The following is a 27,042-nucleotide window of genomic DNA, read 5'->3' on the forward strand; positions in this document are numbered from 1 at the left end:
TATGCAGAAAGTATTTTTTCCAAGCTTTTCATGTAAATCCATTCAAAAGGCCTTTGGACACTGCAAAGCCGGAGCCTGAAATGCAGGGCCATGTCAAATGAACAATAAGGTTGCAATCAATAGTTGCTCTTTTCCACCCAAGAGGCTCTTGGGGCCAAAGACACGGGGTTATCCTAGGGAGAAGTTTGGCCATCGGTTTGCACTACTTAACTCTTGGCTGTGTGGTTCAGAATGGCTCCTTTCTGCCCCTTACGCAGCCAGCATATAGGAGAACGGGCATCACTTACCTGGAAACCTCAGAGAGATGGGGCAGGCATCCAGAACTTGCTAACACTAGGGCTGAAGCAGGACTTAAGTAGTGCATTGGTCTGGGCTTAGCCCTCTGCACTGTGGGGATAGTCACCCTCTCCAAAGAGCAGTGGGTCTTTGGGGGAAGCAAGCAGGAGTGTTTGGCTGGAGTTGCTCAGGGAAGATTTGCTAGGGGCTGCTGAGAGACAGGTGTGGCCCGGCTGTAAGGAAAGGAGCAACAGTTCCTGACAGAGGGATAGATTACAGTCACATTTGCTACTCTGGCATCTGTGCTCCAAGTCTGAAATTGAGGCTTCTGGGCTCTGTGAGCTCAAATGGGTTTCCCCTGCCTGCCTCCCTGGCCCACGTTCCTGGGATTGCGGAGGTTGGGAAGATGTTCTAGACCCCGTGCTGCAAAGAGGCTCCCAAGCAGGGAAAAACTGATGGAACTTTCCTCACATTCAACTCGCCTTGCTCCTCCCTGCCATCTCCCTTTCCCCTCTGATTCCTAGGAGAGACACAGGCTCAATTAATCCGCATATTTGCTGCTAATTATTTACAGAGCCACAAATTGGGGAAGTGGCTCTTGCATGGATGTGGCTAACAAATGCTTACTGACCAGGAGTCAAGGCTGCCCGTTGCTGCCTAACTTCGCTCCCAGGGTTTGAAGAGAACATGGAAGTCAATGGTGTAGTGGCTGGGGAAGAGGAATGCAAAGGGACTGGATATTCAGGCAACTCCCTTCTGGGTCAGCTATCCCAGGTATACTGAGGTTAAGAGAGGAACACACTGAAGCACCTAATTATAAGATTAGCTGGGAGCAATCTGAGTTATCACACAGGAACTGGCACTCCCCATGCTGAGGCAAATTGCTCTCTTCTAATGGCTGCTTATCACTAGGATAAATCCATGGACAATACTGGGGAAGCATTTGGCCCACAGAGTATCCTGGGGGGAGAAGGTCAGATATTAGATACTATGTGAGATGAGTTTGGGGAGGGACTCAGCCCACTTCCCAGTGGGCCGGTGTCCATAGCACAAATACCCCTTCCACAGCTGGCCCACAGGGTTGGCAGCTTCAACAGAGAAGCCAGGTCTGAGGAGGACGCTCGCCCCTGTGCAGGACAGCACCCCAAAACCTACCATTTAAGGAGGGCGGAGGGCAGACGTGGTGCCTAGGCCATGTGCTGGGCCTCTGCATGCGGGCGGACTTTGCTCTGACTCAACGGGCTAAGGAGACTCAGCTCCCGTCCAGTCTCTAGCAGAGGTGGGACACGTTAGCAGGATAGCACGGCGGATGTCTGCACTGTCACTGCCCATTGATTTCGACGGAAGCGGGGTGCCCACCTTTCTTAGGCTTGGCTAAAAGACCCAGCTGGTGTGCTGATTTGTCCCACACACAAGGCTGGGGATGGCAGGGAGTTGGGGCTCACTCACAGGACAGAGTCGAAAGCAACACCCTGAAGCATTTAGGGGTTCATAAAGACCACCCCCTTGTCTAGAAAAGGGTTAGATGTTAAGGACAAAACTCTCCTCACTCCTCTGCTCTATGGGTGGCCAACTTGAGATGTTTTAAAGGAGTCTGACTTTTCAGAGGTGCTGAGCACCCTCAATTTAATGGGAGCTGCAGCTGCCGCATCTCTGAAAAACAGGCCCCTTTAAGATGTCTCAAGCTGGGCAGCCAAACATTGAAACACCAGAACCAAAGACCATTTCGGGGAGTTTGGGTCCTTAATTCTGAAGGAGGAAATCATCTGGTGAAGGCACTGGATTAGGAGCCAGGACTCCTGGGTTCTATTCTTTTCTCTACCACAGCCTTGCTGGGTAGCCTTGGTCAAGCCACTTATGGTGTGATCTCCAGAAGTGCTGAGAACCCACAACTCATGATTAAATCAACAGAAGCTGCCACAGCTCAGAATCTCTGAAAATCAGGCCACTGATTGCTCTCTGCCTCAGTTTCCTCATCCGAAAAGTGTGCGTGTGGGGGTTAGTTACACTTGCTCACACAAGGGTGTTGTGAGGCTTAATCTGTCGATGTCAGTAAGATCCTTGGGTTGGAATAAGCTAGAGAAGGGCAGATCTTTGTTATTATTATTTGTTCTTTGGAGAGCGACAATGAAGCCCGGCTCCACATAGATGTGGGAAATGCCACGGGTGGCAAAAGCAACGTACATGTAATATGCAACTCCCTGGGTCTCCTTCTCTCTCTCAGGCAGAGCAGTCAAATGCCAAAGGAATTTGCTCCAGCCGTGGACCCTGTCCTCTACGGCGCCGTGTGAACTGAGCACAGACAGAGGTGAGATAAATTGGTGGAACAATCCATCTCCCTCCACTGAGGACTCATTGACAAGCTTCCCTTTTTCCAAGCCAAGGGATCCGTCCCGCTGGCTTAGTCCTGGGCCAGGAACAAACCTCTCTCCTGCCACAGGTGAGCGAGGGCATGGAGCCAGGACTTGGCTGCCTTCGCAGGAGCTGGGTTAAAGAGCTACAGGGAAGGGTCTGCCTGCAGGGAGGAGCAGGAGCAAACAGGCAGCTCGGGTGCGTGAACAGCAGGTCAAACCCTTCCCTTGCAGAGCATTGCTGTGGCTAATTCATTTGCGTGTCTGCAGAAGCACCTGCCCAGTGCTCGGTCCTCTCCAGACAGACAAGAAGGGGCGGTCACTGCCCCAAGCATGTCACAGCCTAAGGACAGCCAGAGGTCAAGGAAGGGGGTGAACACAAGGGCCTTTCTAGCCACATCAACAAGATTCCCCAGGAGCTGCGCAGACGGGTCACTTTTCGAGGGGGGAGGGCTTAGCAGATGAGTTCAGGGAGGGCGAGTGTGCCTGGGGGAAGGCATGGAGGTGACTGTCCAAGAGACTGACAAAGGGGAGGACCAGGGTGGGAATGCTGGTGGAGCGGAGGGGGCAGGGGGAAGCTTGAGTGATGCGAATCACACCCCACTGACTGCTGTCCAGTGCTCCACTTGGAGACCAACCGTACCAGTTACAGCTGGGTGAAGAGCACCTGCATGTGGCTGATTCAGCAGGTCAGATGAGAGGATCCCTGTGGCCCCTCCTGACCGTATAACAGGGCTTTCTGGAAAGAAAGGGTCGCAGCAATGCACATGGCTGGCTCGCCCCAGGGAGAAGAGCTTTGATGGCACAGAGAGGGGAATGGCAGGGGCCACTCACACACTCGCTGCCGCATCTGCCATCACCAGGACACCGTGCTGGGGTCTGCTCCCCGCAGCTCAGCCCATTTGCTATTTTCAGCCCGAGCAGGGGACCCAGCACAGCCCTTGCCTTCCGCAAACACTGGTGCAGCCGGAGGGTTTGTCAGCTCCACGGCAACAGGTGGGAGAGGGGAGCAGGAAAGCATTTCTGAGAGGGAAAGCAAAAGGAGCTAGTCACGGCACATACAGCGCCCGGCGCAGAGCCCCCTGAGGCTGACCAATGGCTGGGCCTGTCCACCGCACCCATGCACCACGCTGGGGTTAGAGGGGCATGGAGAGGGCACGGCCCCACATCTGGGATCCGCTGCAGGTAACCCTGTGTTCCAGATCCCCTCTGGCCCAGACTGCTCCATCCAGGGCATTGGAGCACGCTGTCCTGTCCCTTCCCCTCCCGTCACACAACGCCTGCTAACAGACCCGACATCCACTGCTCTCTGCTGTTATAATTAGGGAGGCAAAGCAGATGGCAAAAACTGTAGTCGAAAGAAGGAAAACCAAATGAAGCTGTCTACTACTGCAGGCCAATCTGCCCTCTCAGAGCAATCCGGGGGCTCAGGAATGCCGGGGCTGCTCTTGGGTGATCTGCCAGCGCACACGGGATCAGGTGCGGCAAAGACTCTGCCTGCAAGGGCTTCACCCTCATTTCAAATGGCATTTGGAAACTGCCAGGCTCGCAATGTGCTCCAGATGGAAACACTGCTGGCATGTGCCACTCGGCAGAGGCCCAAGAAGCAGCATGGTCTAGTGGCTAGGGCTCAGGAGTCCTGGGTTCTAGTCCCAAGTCTGCCACTGACCTGTTGTGTGATCACGGGCAAGTTTGCTTGTGAGGAGAATCACCATCTAGCCATCGCATGGGGAGGAACTCCAGCCCTGTGCACAAAGCCAGCAGAAAACCCCACTTCAGCCCCCGGGGACAGAATTTGAAGAGAGGGATTCAAGCCTCCTACGCTGCAGAAAATCTGGTTTGGGGACAGATCCGTAGAACCTGATTCAGATGGGACTTACGTGATGCACCGGCCTTGAGTTGGCCATTGGCATGGGGAGAATGGCAGCCATGGTTAGCAGAAGCTCCTGGCCAGTGGTGTCAAATGACACACAGCTCTCAGTTCCCTAGGTAAATCTACAGCAGGATTTTTTCCCTAGCTGAAGACCCCTAATATTTCATTAGCAGTGTCATTCTCAAGCTATTAAGTGGTCCAATGGTATCTGGAGCCTTTTATTCCCCACACTCTATGAATACATCCTGAAAGCCTTTGTACTGCCATGGTGCAGACAGGCTTGCTTCCCTTTTAGATAGTAGGGGCTGAAGATTCACCCTGCAACCCCAGCTCTGGCAGAGGCATGGTACTCCATGGAAGGGATAACTGTCCTCCAGTGGACTACACAGAAGCCTAGGACTCCAGGCACCTGGATTCTAGTCCTGACCCTGCCACTAAATTATATATGACACTTGAGCAAATCAAGTTCGAGTTTAATTTCCAGAACTGCAGAGCACCCACAACACCTGCTGAAATCAATACGACCTGCAGGCGCTCAGCATCTCTGAAAATCAGCCCCTAAAAAAACCAAAACAAAACAAAAAAAACCCAAACGCTCCTTGCCTCAGTTTCCCCATCTATTAAACAGGGCTGAGCCAGCTCTGAGGTCTCAGAACGAAAAGGCTCCATAGAGTCACCAAAGAATGATCATTACTATTAACTCCATGCCGTTCATCTCCGACAGGGAACCAGCTCCCCAAAACAACCAGGGGAACATACAACGTGCAGTATTTTAGCAAATCTTTAGACTGCTCCCCTGCACATGTCTCCAGCTGTGCTTATCCATCATGGGAAAAGCCCTACTTGAATTGCAGGATGATCTTCAAATAATTGCAGTTGAGTTGCAGATAAGACATGGAAAAGTAATAACGGACCTTTATCGATAGCGGTAATTTCGAAAAGCCAGAGTAGAGCAATGTTTTTAAAGAAAAATTTGCTGGAACAATGTAAACATTCTGGTATTGTTATGCATGATGATTTTTTTTATATAATCAAGCATTTTGCTGCAACTATGTTACGTTCATTAAAAAAAAAGCCACTGGTCCAATATAAAATCCAGAAGACTAAAGAAGTCTTAACACAACTGCTGTAGATTCCGAGTTAGGGCAGCACTAATGTATACTCAAAAGGTCTGCAAAATTGTGGATTGTGCAAGGTAAGAGCATTTAAAAAACTGCGGTGGACGCCTAATGTTGCGGGATCTACAATTTTCGCAATATTGCGAATGAAATAGGGCCTGGATCACGGGACAGGAAATAAGTGAGCTGGCGCATTTCAAAACCCGGTTGGTGAAGCAGCACAAAAGGGAATTCTGGGTACTTGCAGAATCATCCTGCCTTGTAAGACCCAGATGTTCTGAACAAATGCAGCCAAGCTCGGATACATGCTGGTTCGATCTGTAACTTAAAGCCCAGGGGAACTGTCCCTTTAGATTGCAGATAGCTCTCTCCCCACTACCCTGGCCTCTATGGCTGGGGCAGAATTCCCCTGGCACCAGAGCATTACAGGACCAGTGTAACTGACCCTGCCCTGCTCCCCTGGCTAGGCCCAGTGTAGGGCGCATAAGGGATGAGACAGGGGGTTTCTGCAATGCATAACACTCCGGGCACTGTAGGCTATGACAGCCCTTGGGCAGCCCTTAGGAGGCTGCCATAAATGATAGCATCACCCCGAGTTGCTCTCAGTCATGTTAGGTACCAAACTGGTCCTCATCTGGGCCAGAATCTGGGGATCTTAAAGGCATCTTTGCCCACCCCTCCCTGTGCCGTGCCTCCAAGAAGGGCAGCACAGAACCGGACTTGTAATCTACAAAACACCCACCAACCACAGCTCAAATCCAAAGTAGCAAATCCTAATGCTGATAATTAAACAGCGCAATTCTAGCACTGCTTTGATGAATGAAGCAGCTTTCCCTGCACTTGCAGAGCTGCCAAAGCAATGGCTGAAGGTTCTGTCAGGACTGGTCTCTATGAAGCTTCTCTCTACACTGTCGAGAGCCTTATAAATTACATCCAGAAACTCCACAGAAGAGCACCTGCATTTGCAGGAGCTGGATGTGACCCTCCTAGCATTCACATGGTGTACATCGGGAATAATGCCATTACGTCAATGAAGCTACATTTGTGTAGAACTGAGAGCAATGAGTACAAGGTTAGAACAACTGTTTATGGCTTTAAATCTTTTGGTTCACAAGCCTCCGGATATAACCAACATATTTTTAGCTGCTTACTCGTTAAGCAAACATAAGGGAAATGTCAGGGTGATTTTGCATATTGTGCTGGACTTTGCACATTTACTCTGTCATGCTGAAGATTCTGGATCCAAACCAAACCCCAGATCCAAACAGCTCCCAACTTTGTGGGGGGTGGCGTGGGAATGGGGCTAGTATATGAAGGCAGATCCTACTCACAATTTTGCAGCTGGTTCCATTTAGACAACACCAACCTGGAATCCAACATCCCCAAAGTTTGGGGTGCTTGGGATACAGATCTAAACGTTGGGTGCTCAAGCCCCTATTTAACACTGATCTGGTTTGGGATGATTCTGCAGATCGGCTTTCGGAGACCACATTTGGTGGCTTCACTTTAGTCCTGCACAAAATGACGGTTCACACGACAGACCTAAATCCATCAAACTATCAGAAACCCTTGAAAACTGCTACAGGAAGCACAGAGCTTAAACGGAGAGGCCAATTCTGTTTGGAGGTTCATTGTAAGTTGCCAGGAACACAAACCTGAAAGCAAAGCTCAAGAGGAGGAAGAAACCATACGAAGCAAAAGGAATGGAAAAAAAAAAAAGCAAACTCAAATGAACCAGCCAAAGATGCTGAGTGGTGTGTGGCTCTAGACACAGCTTCAAACTTGCTGACGTAAATGAGACGCTGACCTGAAGCGCTGAGTCTGCATCTGATGTAGGGTGGACTTCCAGTTAAACAGCTGAGACTCCAGGGAGACAGTATGGATAAGGAACCGGTCTGGAAGTGGGGAGATCTGGGTTCTAATCTCTCTGCTGCTGGGTGAAGATTGGGCAAGTTGCTTCTGCTCTCTGTGCTTCAGCTTTCTCCTCTAGAAAACATTTCATAGATAGGTATCACCGGGCACAATTCAGGAACACACAGGGAGGATGCTAGCGAAGGGCACAGGGTTATTCTACGGGTCTGGTTCTGAGCTTTTTGACTGGGGACTCATGACCTAGACATGACATTACCAGGAGGAAGACATTTATGGGCCAGATTTTTAAGGGCTCAGCACCCAACCTGCTTACAGCTGATCACTGCGTAGGTGGGAGCTGAGCTCTTCTGAACATCTGACCCTGACTGTGGGGGTCTGAGCCCTTTTGAAAATTCTAGCCTGTGTCATCATGTCCCACAGTAGCCACTCCGTATGGCGGCCAGCACGCTGGGACAGCCACCTCAAAGGATGTGAGCAAGTCCCAGATGCACTTCCTGGACTGCGGAAGAGACCAGCCGCAATAGGTTTGTTATCAGTCACCTGGTTAGATAAGGCACAGCTGATCCGCTGTGACTCTGCTGCAGGGAGCCAGCCCGGGTCCCTCCCTGTCTCCCTCCAACGCCCTGCAAATGAGAATTAAGCGCCATCTCCTGCCCTCTGCCACCTCCGTTTACCTGCCCTCTGCTGTGGCTGGATCTGAACCCGGGTCCCTCTCGTGCGTTGCCATGAGCAGACCCTGCTGCTGCTCCTGTCATAGCTGCTTCCCTGTTAGCTGAGAGATCAGAGACAAAGTGAGGCAGAGCGCAGAGCCCTGGGGCTGTTGGATCTGCTAGCTTCACATGGCAGAGGTTTGGGGGGAGCAGACACACCTGCACAAAGACACTGATATCAGGAAAAAGAAAAGGAGTACTTGTGGCACCTTAGAGACTAACCAATTTATTTGAGCATGAGCTTTCGTGAGCTACAGCATCCGATGAAGTGAGCTGTAGCTCACGAAAGCTCATGCTCAAATAAATTGGTTAGTCTCTAAGGTGCCACAAGTCCTCCTTTTCTTTTTGCGAATACAGACTAACACGGCTGTTACTCTGAAAACTGATATCAGGGCAGCTCTTATGTTTAAAGGGTTTGTGGGGTGCAAAGCCCTGGAGAATGACATCCTGGTTAGCCACCGGACAGGTGCAGCCTGGGAACAAGGCAAGCTTCCCCGCACACTCTCAGCCTGGCCCGGGAGGGACCCTTTGCAGCGGGAAAACAAGCCAGCTCGCTCCTTGGCCTCTCTGCTTCCGAGCGCCAAGGAGGGAGCCAATTAGTGCCAGTTGATTGGTGCCGTGGAAAGCCAGGCTCTCAGGCCGTGAGCACCACCTGGTTTCCCAGAGGGCAGCATGAAGCCAGCTGACCCAGGCTGGATTCAGGCTGGCGACCAAAGGGGAGAATCAGCTCTGGAGCCCATCACCAACCTCACTGAGCTACCAGTGTGCGACGGGCTGCTTTGTTGTTCTGGTTAAAAACAGTATAATGAACTGGCTAGTGTGTCTGAGCGCCCCCTACTGGATGGGATCACAACTAAACAGGTGTGTGTCACACACCCCTTACCGCTAATGGTAAGATTCTCCTCTACTTCAAGTGCAGTCTGAACCCTGTCCCCTTGTACCGCTGACAGTCCCTGTGATATCTCTCTCTGAACTCTTGTCCTCAGAGCACAACAGCTCTGCAGTGCCCTGCCAGCTCCTCTGGTATCCCCAGAGTCCCTGGGCTGGCAGCATCACCCGTGCTCAAGTCAGATGAAGAACAGAACCAGCCCCCCCAAACCCCGCCTTGGTTGGGCATTGCATTAATTTTTGGACATGCTGCCACCTTGTGGCAGTTCAGAAATATGACTGGCTGCCAAAAGGCCAGCTGGCTTGGCCTAACCCCAGCCTAGGCCAAACCAGTGCAGACACAAGGTGGTGTGAATCCGCCCAACCCACCCGCGCCGGGCAGCCTACCGAACTTTCCTTCATCCGGGCCAAATTAAAGCACCCCTGTGTAGATCCAGCAGTCGCCCTTCCCGTAGCTGGCTATGGCACCGGCTCCGTTCTCACGGGCACTGATGTGAGCACAAGCCAGCCTGGTGACCGATAAAAGCATTGACCAGGCAACCAAGTTGTGGCCCCTCCTGTACCTGAACAGAGCATTGACTCCCCTGATCACACAGAGAGGGCACAGATCAGCACCGGGCATTATGCTGCGGTAGGGCAGGGGTTAATCAGGTGGAGAGGAGGGCTAACGCAGCTCTCCAGAACGGCATCGCCAGCAGGTATTTTGCATCCCTCGGCCCCCAATACACACACACACACACACACACGCATGCTGCTGCCTTTTAAATATTAACCCAGGGGCAAGCTCCGGCTATAAGACCTGTTCTACCAGGGAGGTAGCCCCATGGCTGCCAGCCCCCTCCCAGGAATCTCTCTGCACCGCTGCTCTTGACATAAGGGCAGAGAAGGGTCACAGAGACCTCAAGCAAAAAGCCATGCACTCCACGCTGCATACAGTATTGATTGATATATATATATATATTTGCTGGGCTTCCTTGCCCTGGCCTACCGGGAGCCATTGACTGAAAGAGAAGAGCATTGCCCAATGTTTAGAGTAGGTGGGGACTAGGAGCAGACAGAAATCGGGTTTGGTTTTGGCTTAATTGGCTGGTGAGCTGCTTGTTGGCTAGCTTTTGGCTTGTAGCTTGTTTGGCTTGCAGCTTGTTGCTTTTTTTTGATTGGCTCCCGGCAAGCAGGGGAGAGAGTCAGGGGTGCACAGTGGGCCCCGCACAGTTCCAGACTGTGTGCCGGGGGGATCTAGTCACATAGAGTGTTGAGGTTCTTAGGAATTGGCTTGTTCTGGCCTTATTTTGAAATGGGATTAGCTTGATTTTTGGCTTATTGTGAAAGTCGGGGTGCTTATTTGCCACGTGAAAGTTGCCAGCTGGGACTGGGAGTCCGGGCTCCGGCATTTCAGGCCTGGCTCTGCCACTGAATCAGTGTGACACTGGGAGAGTCACTGCTTCAGGTCCCCCTCAGTCCAGCCAGAAGGGCACTGGCTGTTTCGCACGGTTGTTGTGCGTTAGGGTTTGGAACAAGCCTCGAGTCTCCTCAGAGGAAGGGAATTACAGAAGTGCTGAGCATGGTTTTTTCCCCGATACAAGGAGCAACCAAAGTGCATTTGGTCTGAATGACGAATTTCAGAATAAGGAAAACAGTGACAAGAAAGAAGAACAGTAAAGTCTCCAGGAGACTTCCTATATTTCAGTCCATTTTTTAAATTTAAGACAGATGAAGTCGGGGCTTTTAAAAATGTTGAGGAAAAATCTTTTCCCTGCATTAGGATTTGCTTTGGAGACGTGCGAGTTTATGCTACTCATTGCAGAGTCAGGATACATACCCGGGGGTCTGGCCTATGTCACAACTGTTAAGCTTAATCTTAAATATGTTCAAGGCAAAGAAGCTCTCTCTCAAAGTTCCAGTCTCTACGTATGTTGGTTCCTCTTCCCTCTAGTGGAGGGATTTTGGAAAGACACCTGTCAGATGTAAAACCTACAATCATGACAGAGCTTTCTTACTATAGCAGAACCTCAGAGTTACGAACTGACCGGTCGACCACACACCTCATTTGGAACCGGAAGTACACAAGCAGGCAGCAGCAAAGACACACACACCCAAAAAAGCAAATATAGCACAGTACTGTGTTAAACGTAAACTACTAAAAGAATAAAGGGAATGTTGGGAAAAAAAAAAGATTTGACAAGGTAAGGAAACTGTTTCTGGGCTTGTTTAATTGAAATTAAGATAGTTAAAAGCAGCATTTCCCCTCTGTATAGTAAAGTTTCAAAGTTGTATTAAGTCAATGTTCAGTCGTTGTAAACGTTTGAAAGAACGATAACGTTTTGTTCAGAGTTACAAACGTTTCAGTTACGAACAACCTTCATTCCCGAGGTGTTTGCAACTCTGAGGTTCTACTGGATTGCAACAAGCAGTTGATTCTGTAAACATGTTTTTAAGGGGTACTAAATCTCATGAACTTGCTCAGATGACCCCAAATTTGGAGCACTAACCCTACCCCTCAGCATGTGCATTTTTAGAATAGTCGTCTTTAAACAGTGACTCTCAAGCTTAACTATGGTTGACCGTTACTATTTGCTTTTTATGTTACAATAGCACCCAAGGCCGTAAACCTCCCAAGCCGGGCGCTGTTTTGTATAAGTTTGTCCACAATGGGGCCAAACTCTGATGGGGACCTGCTCAAAAAAACTCACTTACCCCGGAGAATCTGGTTTGTGGCATGGTAATAAATTACTGACATTGTTTATATTACAGTAGAGTTTAGAGGTGCCAGCCAGGGATCAGGGCTCCATTGTGCCAGGCGCTGTATCATCTGTACTGTCAGAACCAGAGCCCTCTCATTTAACAGGCACTGAGATGGGGCTGTGGGGGTGTATTTAAATGTATGTAGAAAGAATAGGAGTACTTGTGGCACCTTAGAGACTAACCAATTTATTTGAGCATAAGCTTTCGTGAGCTACAGCTCACTTCATCGGATGCATACTGTAAGTGAGCTGTAGCTCACGAAAGCTCATGCTCAAATAAATTGGTTAGTCTCTAAGGTGCCACAAGTACTCCTTTTCTTTTTGCGAATACAGACTAACACGGCTGTTACTCTGAAACCTTAAATGTATGTATTTGTTTCTATGCATGCACACTGTTTGTGTCCATCTGTGTACATTCACATGTCTACATGTGTATGAGTGTCCATGTGTGTGCACGTGCACCCTCTCTTCCTCACTAGTGAACTCACTCGACTTTGATCAGTCTCTCCTTGGAGCACAAGTACAGTGCCCACAAGAGTCCCCAATCTCTGCGTCTCTGGCTCTGTTCCTCCTGTTGCCCCTCAATCCACATCCCCGGGGCTGGTCATTTCTCCTTGATTTCTGCAGTGCTGGGAACTCCATGTGTACACATTTCCCTGCAGAGAACTCCATGTGTACACATTTCCCTGCAGAGAACCAGTCTATGCAGAGACCCGACCGACAGGAGACTTGCTGCTGAAAATGCACCTGGAACTATTCCTAGAGAAGGATGTGTACAAGTTCAGGAAATTGAATGCTAAATAAATAGCCTTTCCCTGCCAGTACTTCATGTTCAGAAGATAACAGGATAACAAGTCTGTTCTGTTCCTCTACCTTGCCAGGGCAATTGTACCAGAAACTTCTGAGAAGCCATGAGGAGCTCTTTTGGAGAAGGACTAACCAGCCCAGGGGCTTGGTATTGGTATTCTGCTACAAAATCATAGAACTGGAAGGGACCTCGAGAGGTCATCTAGTCCACTCCCCTGCACTCAAGGCAGGTCTAAGCATAAAGCCTTTCAATCTCTAGCTTGGCTGGTCTAAGCCCTATCCAGGTCGGTAGCAGCTGAAAGCTGTTAACATCTGACAGCTGTTTGATTTGATCCCACAAACACTCATTTTCACTGCCAATAACCCACAAAACCCCATGCTTCTTGCCTGCTGCTCAAAAATAACTCCCTGCAGCAGCTGGCTCCGAGAATCCTCTTCACTCTTCAACAGTGCAAAGATTTGCAATAATCTTCACAGAGTGTTGCGCTTAATTGGATTAGGCAGATGCAAACCACTGCCCTCTAGTGGATAGAATCAGAACTTCCCACCAGCACGTGACAGGCCCTATACTGCTAAGCAGAGTCTCATTTAGCTCAAGCAGTAGAGGCCTTTGATTCTGCAGCTGGAGGATCTGGGTTCCATTCCTGGTTGGTTCTAAGTGGCCATTATGCATATCATAGGGACAACAGTGAAATCTGACGTTGCTGTGGATCTGTGAGAACGTAACTACAATTCTAGGCACTACCGAAGAATGAAATGAATGGAAGAATTCTTTGTTTGCATCTGCTATCCTAATCATCCTTACAAAACACTCTTTGGGCAGAGCAAGACAATGGGTACGTGATTAAAATTGCTTGCCAGCCTTTGTATTGCTTTGTAACTGCAGCAGCATGATTAATTTTTTTTCCCTTTTGTTAAAAAAAACCAAGTCTGAGAAAACAGCAAATCCATTTGCTATGCCCCAAGCACACTAACGGGATCATTTTTGTGCTTTTCAATGCCTGAGAGAGGACGAGAGCTCCAGTGAGACACCGCCGGGAATCAGCACGTGGGAACAGGAATAGATTAGCCAGAAATAGAAAATATCTATACATACTCCAGGCACTGACTCCATGGGTGCTCCAGGGCTGGAGCACCCATGGGGAAAAAATGGCGGGTGCTGAGCACTCACCGGCAGCCCCCCATCAGCTGCTCCTCACCACCCGCAGTGCCTCCTGCCTGCCGCAATCAGCTATTTTGCAGCGTGCAGGAGGCTCAGGGCATAGAGGCGGAGTGAGGATGCAGTGTGCCCAGGGGAGGGGGAGGAACTGGGAGGGAAGAGGTGGGGCAGAGATAGAGCGGGGGCTGAAAGAGGCGGGGCAGGGCGGGGTCTTGGGGGAAGGGGTGGAGTGGGCGCGGGGCCTGGCGCAGTCTTTGGAAAGTCGGCACCTGTGCATCCGGAGCCTCGATTTTACAGTGAGGAACAGGTCGGCATGGCTTCCCATTCCGCTGCCTTCAGTGCAAGGGGAACCCCATTGCAGTGAGGTGAAGGACAAGAAAAAAGCCACACAGTTCACCAAGCCCTGCACCTGTGGGGTTCAATTTTAAGAACATTTTGATTTTATGAAATAGGGGGTTTACTGTACGGGCTGATCTTGTATTACTTCCCCTGCAATACTGTACTAGGCAGAATGAAGCAGGGTGGGGGCTTGTCTAGACACAGAAGTTGCCCCACTTTAACTATACCTATGCTTGGCAGAATTTGGTTTTTATTTTTTTATAATTTCAACAGATAATATTGATGTTTAGTTGTAATCATTTTTTCAATTGTAATCAATTTATATTCCCCCCGTGGCAGGAAATTATGGAAGGTTCAGACTGTAGGAGGGTCAAGCAATTATTAATGATAATCGATGAAGAGATTCAAAAAATTTAAGCTTTATTACCATTAAAACACAAACTGTAAACATCATGTGTCAAAAGATATGAAGTCAATAGCCTTAAATCAAACTCTAATAAGTCCTCATGCAGTGTTTTTCTTACTTTGCCTGTCTGTACAGTCTGATTATTATCGAGGGAAATATCTTTTCATCGGTTTGGGCGTTTACAGGGAAATTGGCATTTACCAAACAAAAGCTAATGCTTTCAATGCCTAACTCCACACACAGCACAGCGATTGTCATCAAACCTCTGCCCATGTTATAAATAAGTTATAAGTTATAAATAAGGAGGAGGAAACTAGCAATCCCTTTTAACTCCACTGAACTATGTTGGATGGAACGAGAGTTCAAGTGATAAAGTTCCCATAAAGTTCCTTAAACAAACGTTTCACAAAAGTACAGGGGCATGTCCCCCTGTACTTGCCAGCTGGGGTGGCAGACTTCTCAAACTGTTCTCCAGAGCCTCAGCTTTCATGTTTAAAAAAAAAAGTAAGTTTTTAGCTGTTATGGTTGCAAAAAACATTTCAAAGCGTGACAAGTGTAACCCATTCAGCGACTCTGCCTGACTTTGCAGAGAGCCTGGAACAACACCCTCAGTGGTTGCTAAATCAGATGCCAATGACAATACTTTAAATGTTAACTACCTTGATCACATTGTGAAGATCTACGCAATCGACTCGGCGACAGCTCATTTGGGGTTTGCATTTAACACCACGTGGCAGGGTGGAAGAAGGGGCATGACTGGTTTAATTTCCCCCAAAGCTGGGGAAATGCTGCCTTAAAGGCACAATACAGATCTCATTGCACTGGCTGGGACTCAAATCCCGGAGACAAGAATTCTGCTGAGGACTTGGCAAGGCGCGGGAAGCACCGAGCAGTAAAAGGGGAAGCGCTTTGCTCAGCCAACGGGGACAGTTGGCCTGTATGGATCCAGCAGGGGGTTAATAAAAGGCCTGATAAAGAGCAATGAGAAACCTGCTAGTTGCCATAAGAAGTGTCATGCCCAGGAAATTAAAAACCATGCACCATATGCTGCACTGTGCAGGGCGGGAACTGGCGACGGCAGAATAGGTGGCTTTGCTAGACTGGTCTCTGCCTCTAGCAGCATTTGCATCTGCTCTAGTGCACACACTAGGCGGCAGGCTTGACTCGCGCCGCCTTGTTAATCTCCCCGCCCCCCCATACACACACAGCAATAACTTAACCTCCCCCTCCTCCCTTCTAGCACCAAGCGGGGAAGGACAGTGACACAGGAATATGAGGAACAGAGGAGAGGGATGACATGCGTAACCTAACCTACTGGCACGGCAGCTGGAGAGGCAGAGCCAATGGCTGCCTTGCATGCACAATGAGTCCATCCAGCCCTCCCCAGTCTGTCAAGTCCTTAAGTTGCAGCTTTTGACTACCTCGGTGTTCAGAGAAAAGATGATGCTCGGCACGAGGGGAAGGAAGATCCCGCTGCCAGGCAGACGGCATGGACACTGATCCCGACAGGGCTGGCTGCTGAGAGGTACGTGCTTTCCAAGGCGCTGCAAGGCAGGGTTCCGAAAGCCATTGGTCAGTCTCTAAGGTGCCACAAATCCTCCTTTTCTTTTTACGGTTACAGACTAACACGGCCGCTACTCTGAAACTAAGATCAGACTTTAATTTTCCAGCAGGGGAGATATGGAAATTTGGCTTCCTCTAAAATGATTCATCCTGCTTCCCCTCAAACCCTCCCACCCCCCAAAACCCCATATCCCTCCCAGCACAAAACACTTCGCTGCAATCTCTCCCTCCGGGTCTCTCAACGTTCTGCTCGTGTTCGCAGAGAAGTCAGGAGCGGAGGCTGGACAAGATGCAGGGAAAGCAGCAGGACAGAGTGGGTTGGTACCTGTTGGGCCGGTGGGCTGCTAACTCGGGCACTGGGATGCTAGCCAGGCAGGCAATGCCAGACAGCGAGCAGGGGCCAAGGGACAGGCGGACTCCTTGTGGGAGTGCAACGCACTGCGCTGCTCGGGATTTGCGGGTCGGGATTTAATGAGGAGCAGCAGCAGGCTCATTGACAAGGTCGGCACTTCCTCGTCCAGCGTTAGGCTTGCAGGTGCTCAGATGGGCAGAGGGGATTACAGAGAAGCAGGGGCTGGGGTTCACCCCTGAATTTCCACTGGAAGGCAGGCTTTTGACCCACCTCTCTGTTCATTCACCCTTAAGGCTTAGCAAACAGCCCTGATGAGTGTCCAGCACCGATCCTGCTTCTTTAAAACAGTAGCAGAAAGCCAGGCAGATGAGGGTATGGGAAGGGTCTAGACAGCAGCTCTGCAGTGAAGTAGAGGGAGAAAGTGCTTTAGGGAATCACCTTGTCTTCTTTATTATACAAAGTTCCTTATTCAGTGTTAGAAGAAAGTGGCTCCCTATGCCAGGAGGAATCAATAAGCAGCCTGCAGGTCAAATCCGGACTGCCAAATGCTTTGGATCGGATCCTGAAATCTTTTTATTTACTTATTATCATTATTGTTATTATTTTCTCTGGAGTCTGGACCTTGACCGAGAAATTTGGACCTTGACTACTCCTGCCCTGCCATTGTCACTTGACAGCCCCAGGGCTTGATGTTTGGGGGACGGGTAACTCCCCCCCAGGAGCACATGGCTCTTGCATTCCATTTCTACAGACTCAGGGTTGGATTCTTGATTACCCCAGGCAGGGATGGAAGGGGAGGTAGGGAAAAGGTAGCTTTAAGTCATTTTTGCATTCCCATAGTCCAGGGTCCTGTCTGGCCCCTGGTATAAATTAGAGCAGCCTCAGGCTGCTCTATGTTATATACTGCTGACCATGGCCCCCTAGAGGTCTTGAGAAGAAGAGACTAACCATAGTGCCATGTGCTCTGGCCATGCCCCAGACATACCCCCACTCTGCCCCCTATGCTAGGGGCTGGGAACAGTGCTGACACAGAGCCCTTTTGACAGCTCTACATCACCAGAGCAGACAGGGTGTATTTTCCAACCAATCCAATGCCCCTCTACGCTGTAAAGGCGACGGATGTTATGGGAGTGCCCTGTAGCTGTATATATGCAAATGAGTTAATAAATAAGGTGCCAGTAGATGGCACTTAAGGATACCTAGCGTAGTTGCTGGGGTTTGTAGGATAAACAAAATTTGCTGCTGTGCACTGAAAATGGTTTCCGTTGTGTAGTGCTTTACTCCAGTTCTTAGCAATGCAAAGAGGCCTCGGAGTTCTCAGAGCCCACACCACCGCCAGCGCCCGCCTACCGGCAGGAGGAAAGTATAAACAGCGTGATCTTTTGGTGCAGATGCCAGAACTGGATAATGCAAAGGGCAACAGTTGCTGTTCAGGAAGTGGGAAAATAAACCCTTCCTCCCACTCCCTTGCATCGAGAAACAGGCCTTGAACTATTTAACATTTCTTAGGAGGCTCCTGAGACATGATGCCACTGCCCCAGGCCACTGCCCTGTGCCCCAGCCTTCCCTCATATGAGTCGTTGACTGGACATAGTACAGAAGTGGTCTCTCAAAGGGGGCTGTCCAATAAGAGATTTAATATGCTGTCCAAGAGGCAGAAGTTTTCAAAGCAGTCTAGAAGACTGAGAAACACCTGTTCACTTCAGTGTGTGGAAACCCCCTAGGCTGCTGTGAAAATCTTGCCCCACATTGCTCCCTGAGGTGCTGTCACCTTGCAGTACATTTCCAGTGAGTCTTCTGCAGACGGATTACCCAGCTGTCTGTAACGGAGCTACGCTACTGAGGCAAGGCAGAGCAGACACTGCGGTGGCTGTGGGGCCTTCCTTTCCTTTTCCTGTGACGTCTCTGTCCCCAGGGAGCTCTGGAGTTGAATGGCTTCCACGTGTCACAGGACAAAGGACGAATAACATGTAGACAGACGACAAAAGTCAAATCTGTGTCAAAGTCACAGGTGTTAAGGCCAGAATGGACCGTTCTGACCATCTAGTCTGACTTGCATAGCAAAGGCCAGGGAACATCACCCTGCATCCAGCCCCTATCTTGTGGCTGAGCTAGAATGCACCTCTTGCTGACAATCGCCTATGCAATTATGCATGTGTACTTGGGAATCATAACACAGTGTTACCGGGGAATTAAGAGAGGAGTGTGATCCAACTCCGGTAAAGCCAAGGGCAACAATCCCCTGGGCTTCCATGATCCTGCAGCAGGGCCTTGGGTGTTCTGGGAACAAAAGAACACCGGCTGAAGTTTAGGCCATTGTTATTGGGGGTATTAAGCTAGCAGCCAGAGGCACATACATTTAGGGTATCTGCATGAGGAAGCAGCACTGCTCTAGGTATAATCTTAAACCAGTGCAAGAGGCTGTGTGGACATTCATTTTGGTCTGCAACAGGTTTATTGCAGTTTAGCTGAAGTCGATGGGGAACAGGTTCAAGCTGACGTAAAATGAGCTGCTCTTAAGCTGAAAGAAGAGCATCTGCACAAGAGCTTGCACTGGTTTAATACTCATTTCAGTTAAACCAGTGCAACGTCTGCATGTAGACAATATAGCAGTGAGAGAGCGCCCCAGCCCCAAAGAGCTCACTGTCTAATGAGCCGCAACAAAGGGTGGGAGGGGAAACGAGAGCACAAGAAGAGGAAGTGATTTGGGCAAGGTCATACAGCAGCTCAGTGGCAGGAGCAGAACCCAGGTCTCCTGACTCCCAGCTCAGTGTCCTAGCCATGAGACCACACTCTCTCCTGAGGGCTCCCCACTCCCCCACCGCCCCTTTGAACCAGATAGTTTATCCCCCAAGGACGAGAGGAAGTGAGAGCTGAACGCCCCAGTTCTCGGAGCAGCCTGATGTTAACGGCAGCAGCCCTGTTCCAGCGCGAGGGAGCGCGTCCCCAGTTAATCAGCATTTAATTAAAGGACATGCTGACATTTGGAAACTAGAAACAACTCTCCTGTGTGGGCTGCCTCTCTCTGCCGCTCGCCTTCTCTCTGAATCACTCCCTGACATTTTGCCAGATGAGGATGTGACGCTCTCCCTCCCTTTGTAAGAACTCATTGAAAAGGAGACCAAAAGCCACCGCCTCTCCAGGGGGAGAGGATGGCACGGGGCCCCAGGTTTTGGTAGCGGAAGGGAAGAGCCACTTACCACCCCCTTGGCCAGCGCGAAGGAAAGAACCAACAGGTGGCATCCCTGTTGCCTACCTATCCCTGCCAGAGAGCCCGAGAGGTGACAGCACGCGGCAGGGGAGATTCCAGTGGTATCCTGCTGCCTCTTCTGTGCCCAACTGACATGCCGCAGGGTCCTTGTTCTGCTGGGAATCCTGCTTGCATAGAACATGCCTGGCTGGCAGCCCAGTGCACACATCGATACCCTGTGGGGATTCCCCACTGGCTGGCCAAGCCTGCTGTTCCCACCACCCCCTTCAGCCACAACCTGCACTGAGCCCCAGGCCAGGACCTCTCTAGCCTTCACTCACTCTCTGGGCAAGCGCTGACTGACACCCTCTGCTCCATGCATCCGCCTTTCTACTCCAGCCAGTCGCATACTCCCCATAGCTGAACCAGCACCTGCGCTGGCCCTGGGAGCAAGAGGAAGAACTGAGGTTGTTCCCCGTTTTGTTTGCTTTTGGTAGAGCTGGGTCCAAGCTGCCAAGTTCTGATGCAAGGTTTGAGGCTGTTTGGATTCAGGGTTTTGATTTGGCCCATTAGAAGACAGGGGGCCAGCCCCACATCTCAGATCTGGGTCTGAACTAGCTCACATTGCACAGGTGTCTAGATTCTGCGGCTGGTTCAGAGCCCAGTTTAGATTGGGGAGCTCTCTCCTCCCCCAACAATCCCTCCTCTCATACTCTTGTCTAAACCCAACCTGTTCATCCTTGTTCTCAGGTCGGTTTCCAATCCTCCTCTCTCCAGCCTGAGACTGGGGTGTGGTGAGCTGGGCAGGTCCAGCACAAAACCCCCCTGGTCTGATTCAGGGCAGGGGGCTGCAGTATCAGTGGCTCTGGAGTCTTGGAACTTCCTTCCACCACAATCCATTTCCAACCGCACAGCACCTCCGCATTGCACTTAGAACTCACCGCCGGAGACCCTGAGCAACCTGTGGGCTGAGACACTCCGGCCCCGTCTGCACTAGACTCTGGCACCTTACAATCCCATACTGCTGATAGTCCTAGTGTAGATGGGCTCCTGACATTTCCACGATCCTGTCATCTAGACCTACTCTGAGCGGGTTGGTCAAAACACCAGCAGCCTGTCTACACTAGGGCTCCTGTTGTTGCTATAACTGGTGGGAAAATTCAGAGGCTGAAGACTTGCACAGACAATCGGGTTCAGCGTGGATGTCTCAGGGTACAACCACGGGGATAGGCAGCACCACCCACATGTTGTTATTAATTATGTTATGGTAGAACCTAGAGGTCTTGCCTGAGATCAAGGCTCCATTGCGCTAGGTGCCGTACTGACATGTAGCGAGGCATGTTTCGCGCCTCAGGGAGCTTGCAGTCTATACAGACACAACAGATGAAGGGTAGGAGGGGAAACTGAGGCACAGAGAAGTGCAGGGACTTACCTGAGGTCACGCAATTGTTTGGTGGCGGAGGCGGGAACAGAACACAGGTCTCCTGACTCCCAGCCCAGTGCGCAGGCCACCACACACACCCTGAGCAGCACCCAGCCCTGCAAGGAGAGGAGAGAACGTTTCAGAGCCTCCCAGCACTGAAATCTGATCCCCACGCACACTGGCATGTCCCCTTCCTCTCCACCCCATTCATGCTCCAGCCCCGTTTCTCCATACTCTTGACCCCCCAGGCACACCTCAGCCCTGCCACCATCACAAGCCCTCACACTCACCCCCCCCCCACCATCCACGGGCACAGCCTGCCAACTGCACCCTTGTGCCCACCCGCTCACCCCCCTTACACGCTCTCCTCTGGCTCCACCATGCACCCCACTGACACAGACATGGAGGGGGGAGGGCACATGGGGACGGGGGTTAAAAGGCTTGTGCCCCTGCTGGGTATCTTAGGTCACAACGGGGGGGGGGGGATGGAGGGGAGACGCGCAGAATTAGGTGCCGGGGGTGCTGAGAGCCACTGAACCAAACTGTAAACGCTGGATCAGATGGAAACCACCTCACGCCGGGGGTGTGAGAATTCCAGCACCCGCAGCACCCGGGCCAGCTGCAGGCTGCCAGCCCCTCTGACAGGGCACTCCTCAAAGCCAGAGCCACAAGAGGCTTAGGAAACCGCGCCCAGCCCCGAGGTGTCTGCACCCAACCCGGCGGAGCAGGCAGCCCCAGGCTTCCTCGCCGAGCCCCCGGGACCTACACGGCGCACAGACAACAGCTCTGGGATTAGCAGGGAGTCCACACTCCAGGGCGCACCAGCCAGAGTCTGGCACACACATCCAGCCCCCCCTCGGCTTAGCCAGCAGCTGCTGTGAATGGGGCTGAGGGAGCAGCCTGATTTGCTGGGAGCCTGTGTTTCTCGGGGTGCGTGTATGCCACAGACAGCAGGGCAGTGTGTGGGCGTGTGCGCGTGCCGGGGGCAGCAGGAGGTGTGTGTCAGGGAGAGCAGGGCAGTGTGGGAGGGGTGCCGGGGGCAGCAGGAGGTGTGTGCCTGTGTGTGGCAGGGAGAGCAGGGCAGTGTGGGAGGGGTGCCGGGGGCAGCAGGAGGTGTGTGCCTGTGTGTGTCAGGGAGAGCAGGGCAGTGTGGGAGGGGTGCCGGGGGCAGCAGGAGGTGTGTGCCTGTGTGTGGCAGGGAGAGCAGGGCAGTGTGGAGGTTTATGTGCACGCCAGGAGCAGCTGTGTGTGTGTGTGTGTGCAAACGTGTGTCAGAGGGAGCAGAGCAGAAAGTGTGAACGGGTGTGTGCACCTGCCGGGCGGGGGGGAGAAGAGGGAGAGCGGAGCGGTGTGCACTGGGCAGCTGGGTGCGTGCACGGGTTTGTGTGTGCACATAGGCACACCCATGTGCCAGGACAGCAGAGCCGTGTGTCCCTGTATCCGTGTGCGCCCACGCGTGGGGAAGCCGAGCTGAGTGGGTGTCAGGGAATATCCACCAGGGGAGGGTGGTGCACGCGTGGGGGGGGGCAAGTCACAGGATTATCAACCCCATTTTGCAGAGGGGGAAACTGAGGCCACCTGCACACGGTCCCACGGGGACTCCTTGGGGAAGCGGGGGACGTGTCCTCACCCCCCAGACCAGACCAGACCCTTCCCTGGCTGAGAGACCCCAACTCCCCAGCCCACACACCTGCTGCTGGGCCTGGAGAAGCAGCTGCAGACGCCCCTCACCCCGCCTCTGGCCCTTGCACGGAGCCGGCTCCTCAGCGGCCCGCTCCGCCTCCCACGCGCGGCAGCGCCCCCTGCAGGGGCTGACGCGCCCTCCGCTGGCACGCAGCGGTATTGCAGCCGCGGGAGACGCCCAAGCCCCAGCAGGGGTCCCCCCAGCGGCAGCAGGGGGTAGTGCACCCTGCTGTATCGAAGCCACACTTCTCTGTAGCTTCTGCATGGTGTTTCGCGGGGGTGGGGGCCAAATTGGGGGGCCGATTGCAACGTGCCCATCAGCCGGCCCTGGCTGCTGCGTAAATTGGATCGCAGAGGCCCAGTCTCACTTTGCTCCATAATCTTCTTTGGTGTCAGCAGGGAGTCTGTCTGAGTGGAGTCTGGGCACAACGCGAAAAGTTCTTCTTGTGCCCTTGGAAGATAGGCAGCAGTGGGAATTCCTTCTCAATATTGTACGGAGCTAAGGCTAGGCCAACGAGGGGTCGGGTGGCCCAGAAGAGAACACATGGGGTTGGGACTCTAGCCTACCTCTGACATTAACCTATTGTGCCACTTCGCAATTCACGTCTCCTCTCCAGGCCTCAGTTTCCCCCGCTGTGAAGTGGGGATAATGATGCTGACTTCCTTTGTCAGGTATTTGGCGATCTGGGGCTCAAAAGTGCTATAGAAGAGTGAGTTACTGGTAGTAACTGGAGTCAGGACTGTTGGATTCTGTTCCTGGCTCTGCTCATTGGCATGTTCCATGATGTGGGACAAGTCATTTCATCTCTGGGGCTTAGTATCTCCATCCATAACATGGGCCATCAACACTTCGCTGCTTCCCAGGCGCTGTGTGGATCTGTTCATTGTTTGTAAAATGCTGGAAGGAGCTACAGACACAAAAACCAGTACAATGTGCCAGCTGGGGTATTCATGCACCCCTGCCTGCCACTGGACAGGCTGCTCACCTGTGTGTCACAGCCCCTATAGAGCTGCAGAAGATTCTCCTTTATCTTAGGGGCAGGGGCATGTGCTTTAGAAGGATCTGAGTTCTCTCCCTGCCATTACTGTGAGGGTCAGAGGGATCATGGAATATAGGGAATTCCCAGATAGCTGCTGAGTAAATATGATATGGCTGGGCTTGATCCATAGGTCCAGTAGCTAATTTCGGGGGGAGGGGCAGGCATCAGGTAGAGGCTGATGGATAAATATACCATATCTCTTCCCTTTTATAAACCAAATGAGCACAACAGCATCCGAGCATCCTCGGAGATGCCTGCCTGCCTCCCGCGCCTTCTGCTACTCTTGAAACTGGTTCAGCATTTTTGTTTATCTGTTAGTCCATGCCAGGGATGGTAAAATGAAAACAGCAGAGAGGGATAGGGAGGGAGGGGAACCCTCACTGCTCGCTTCCCCTTAGCTGCTCATTTCAACCCTCTTTCGAGCAGAAATTACTCACATTAATCAAGAGTGAGAATGTGTTTGCAGCCCTGCAAATTTGGCAGCACAGAATCAAATTCCATCAGTCATAGCAGGAGGACAAGAGTCTGTATCTCCACTGTGCGTGGCCTAATAGAGCCGTTGCCAGAGGAAACTGGATTTGAGAACTCCCCTAAATTAATCTCCCCTTTTTAAAAAATGCCTGGAGATCTGCATGACAAGTGGGTGTTTGTAACGGAAACTGATGCAAATATCCATCACATCAAATCAGTATGGCTCTCCCTCCCAGCACACATCTGCACAGAGAGGGACAACTAACTCAGTCATTTTTGGAGGCACTATCCTCCTGGGCCTAGAGCAGAGGACGGTCATTCAGGATGCCTGGGTTCTCGCCCAGGCTGTGGGAAGGATTTTATCCAGTCGTTAGAGCAGAGGACTGAGAGTCAAGACTCCTGGGCTCTGTTCCCAGTTCTGCCACTGATTTGCCCTGTGACCTTGGACAAGTCACTTAACTACTCTGTACCTCAGTTGGTCCTGCTATATAATGGGGCAGAATAAGAATTATCCCCCACCTGGGGTGTTGTGAGGGACCCGTGTATGCGCTCAGGTGCTGAGACACACGCATACACTGACACTAAATACATTCAGTACGCTGGTACACAGGAATAAGAGCTTTAATTGCTCCTCTTCTGACTGGTTCCCCAGCAGGACTAGGTCCCTCCTAGGATCCCACTGCTCCCTGGTTTGTTCTTTACATCACCCCTCCAGTCCCGGCAATGCCAGGTGCAGACATGTAGGATGGGGCAGAGTAGGGAAGATATCGCTGGACGAAACAAGGAGGGAGCCAAGAATTCTCTAAGCAGATTTTGCTTCTTAGGCATTAGAACATTCCAGGGAGTCTCATTTCCCTGAACTCCTGGCTACTGGTACTTTTGATCTTGCATAAACTTCTCACCCGGGCTTGGTCACTAACTCTGTTGGTTTTGATGGGAGGCAGTGTGGGCCCATGGATCGGGAGCCAAGAGAACTGGGTTTTAATCCCAGCACTACTTAAAAACTGGCAGCTCCCTGGGGCTGTCTCTGTGTTATATGTTTGTGTAGGTCCGGTAGTGCAATGGAGCTAGGGTCTCTCGGCACTACCGGAGTACAAATGGAAAATGACAACTAGCAATTATGAAGGAATAACCAGTAACTAGTACTGATCATTAAAAATGGTCACAGTATCCAGCGTTTATTTATTAATTAATAATCCCTTGAACAGGTAATCCTAGGAAAGTTTACCTTCTCCCCGCCAGATGCTCAGCTCCCCAGTCCCCGGGCCGGGGGATGAGGCTGGGGTTGGTTAGAGAGCTGGCATCTCCCTTGTGTCTGTGCTGAGAGCTGGGGCCGGGCTAAATGCTTCAGTTCAGTCAGGTAGAGCAGCTCTCTGGAAGGACAGCCAGGCCGCCCAGGAATGCCAGACCTTATCTGGGAAGAGCCAGCAGCTGATAAGCTGCAGCCCAAGGCTCCAATTAAGAAGGATGACAGAATGGCAGAGCTGCCCCTGACAGGTGCAAGCTTATCAGGTTCCTGGCCTGTACGCACGGAGGAGCCTGGACACAGATGCCTGGTGCTTTAACAGAGCTGCTGCTGCTCAGAGGTGATTGCTACTTCGTTGGCTTATTTTTAGCAGCGCGGCTGGGAGTAAGATGGATGGGTTTTGTCTTGGGCGAGACTTTTGCCATCAATAGGAAGCCAGGCTTCTGGGTTGAGGCATGGGGTGTCTCACATTCTGTGCCTCCTCAATATACCAGGCCAAATCCGGAGTAGTCCTATCGACTTCAGTGGCACTAGGCTGCTTTACATCAGCTGAACATCTGGCCCCTGTCCTGTTTTGGGGTTGGAGAAGGAAGGGGCGAGGCACATCAACTCAGAGGTTCTCTATTCGATCCCTTCGGAAGCACGGGGCAGCTGCACAGATGAGAAAGGCCCTACGGAATCCAGGTGAAGCTTTCTTTGGAAAACAAAAGCCGTTCATGGTGATAGAAAGAGAGGAACCGCCCTGGCCCATGATCTGTATCAGCTATGGAGCTAAGGACAGACAGACAACGAGACAAAGCTTGGAGGAAGAGAGGCAACGGGCAATTTATATACCAGTCAGATCAGCTCAGTGGAGCTGGCCTGGTCCGTGGGGTAAAGCACAGGGCAGGGAGTCAGGAGATCTGGGCTTTGCCACTGACCTGATGAATGACCTTGCTCAAGTCACCTACTCACTTCTGTTTCTCCTCCTGTGCCTTTGTCTGCCACGGCCATTTAGCATATAATCTCCCAAGGGCATCAGGCATGTCTTTGGGTATGGACAGCCCATAGCTCCTGGGCCCCTGGACTCAGGTGGGGCCTCTGGGTGCTAAGATAAGTCGCAGAAGTGAGTCTGTAAGAGGGACTTAAATCTGGGCTGTTTTGGGAGCTTGCGGATGAGCTTTGGCCAGTTGTATTGGGTATAGGGGGCTGTAGGGATGAAATATATAAACCAAAACCAGGGGCTGGGTCTTGCAGGCAAGGCACTGAAGTGGGGCTTGGGGGAGAGCTGTGTTCCATTCCCTGCTGTGCCCCGGGGTCCCTCTGTGACCTTTGTGCGAGCCACTTCTCTCCATGTGCCAGCTCCCCATCTGTAACCTGGGGATAATCATCCTTTCTTTGTCTATTTCAGTAGTGAACTCTTTGAGGCGGGACTGTCTCCTGTGTGTATGTACAGAACCCTAGTACAACAGAGCCCTGATCTCAGACAGCACCTCCAGACTCCCCTGTCATTAATAACCAATATGATAGCTAGAACATGGACCACACTGCTGAT

At 51.4% G+C, this 27,042-nt stretch overlaps 1 protein-coding gene across 1 annotated transcript in view; it reads left to right on the plus strand.

The window, feature by feature from the left end:
* The first annotated feature begins 15,861 nt into the window (after positions 1–15,861).
* BLACAT1 (BLACAT1 overlapping LEMD1 locus) overlaps positions 15,862–27,042 on the plus strand; it is a 63,149-nt gene continuing 51,968 nt past the window's right edge. Inside the window, exon 1 of the mRNA XM_073319781.1 lies at positions 15,862–16,065. The gene's annotated coding sequence lies outside the window, so the exon portion shown is untranslated. The remainder of the gene's footprint in view (positions 16,066–27,042) is intronic.

Source organism: Lepidochelys kempii, chromosome 21 (assembly GCF_965140265.1).
Source record: "Lepidochelys kempii isolate rLepKem1 chromosome 21, rLepKem1.hap2, whole genome shotgun sequence".
In the NCBI taxonomy this organism is placed as follows: Eukaryota; Metazoa; Chordata; order Testudines; family Cheloniidae; genus Lepidochelys; species Lepidochelys kempii.